Source organism: Otolemur garnettii, unplaced genomic scaffold (assembly GCF_000181295.1).
Source record: "Otolemur garnettii isolate 467f Iridium unplaced genomic scaffold, OtoGar3 scaffold00281, whole genome shotgun sequence".
NCBI classification, from domain to species: domain Eukaryota; kingdom Metazoa; phylum Chordata; class Mammalia; order Primates; family Galagidae; genus Otolemur; species Otolemur garnettii.
In genome coordinates, this window is record NW_003852676.1 from 26986 (window position 1) to 28181 (window position 1196).

At 44.3% G+C, this 1196-nt stretch overlaps 1 protein-coding gene across 1 annotated transcript in view; it reads right to left on the reverse strand.

Moving 5' to 3' along the window:
- The window catches only part of GGT5 (gamma-glutamyltransferase 5), a 33360-nt gene that overhangs the window by 26393 nt on the left and 5771 nt on the right, over positions 1–1196 (reverse strand). The gene's annotated exons all lie outside the window — the stretch shown is intronic.

Consider the following 1196-nt stretch of genomic DNA (forward strand, 5'->3'; position numbering starts at 1 on the left):
GTGAGTCTCCTGCCTCAGCCTCCCAAGTAGCTGGGACCACAGGCACCTGCCACAACGCCTGGCTATTTTTTGGTTGCAGCTGTCATTGTTGTTTTGGTGGGCCTGGACTGGATTTGAACCCGCCACCTTAGGTGTAGGTGGCTGGCACCTCAGCCACTTGAGCCACAGGCGCCAAGCTGATATATTACTTTTATGTAACTCTACACTATCAACATAAATAGGTCTAAAACACTAAATACACACAGACACATATATGCATACATACTCATATATTTAAAACACACAGAAATAATAGCATATAAGTTGTTATGGAGTAAATTTGGTATTCCAAAGTTCTGGTGGCACCCATAGCTCAGTGAGTAGGGCACCGGCCATATACACTAGAGCTGGCAGGTTCAAATCCAGCTCAGACCTGCTAAACAGCAATGACAACTACAACCAAAAAATAGCCGGATGTTGTGGTGGGTGCCTGCAGTCCCAGCTACTTGGGAGGCTGAGGCAAGAGAATTGCTTAAGCCCAAGCGTTTGAAGTTGCTGTAAACTGTGATGCTACGGCACTCTACCCAGGGTGACATAGTGAGATTCTGTCTCCAAAAAAAAAAAAAAACCAAACAATAAATAGAAAGAAAAAAACAGAAAAATTAAGTTCATATATAGGAAGAGGATGAAAGTACTAATTAATGTTAGACTCTGATAAATGAAGGAGGCTAATCTCTGATGTTGTAATCTCTAATCTATTTTTTTTCCTTAGAAAGATAGTCTTGCTCTGTCACCTGGGCTGGAGTGCAGTGGCACAATCATAGCTCACTGCACCCTCATACTGCTGAACTCAAGAGATCCCACCTCAACCTCTCAAGAAGCTGGGATTACAGACGCCCACCACAATGTCCAGCTGATTTTTCTATTTTTAGTAGAGACAGGGTCTCACCGTTGCTCAATCTTGTCTTGTACTCCTGATCTCAAGTGATTCTCCCATCTCAGCCTCCCAGAGTGCAAAAATTACAGACATGAGCCCTCTTGCCTGACTAGAAATAGACTTTTTTTTTTTTTGCAGTTTTTGGCCGGGGCTGGATTTGAACCCACCTGCTCTGGCATATGGGGACGGCGCCCTACTCCTTTGAGCCACAGGCGCTGCCCTGAAATAGACTTTTGTAAAAGAAACATAAAAGGGGCAGCACCTGTGGCTGAAAGGCGTA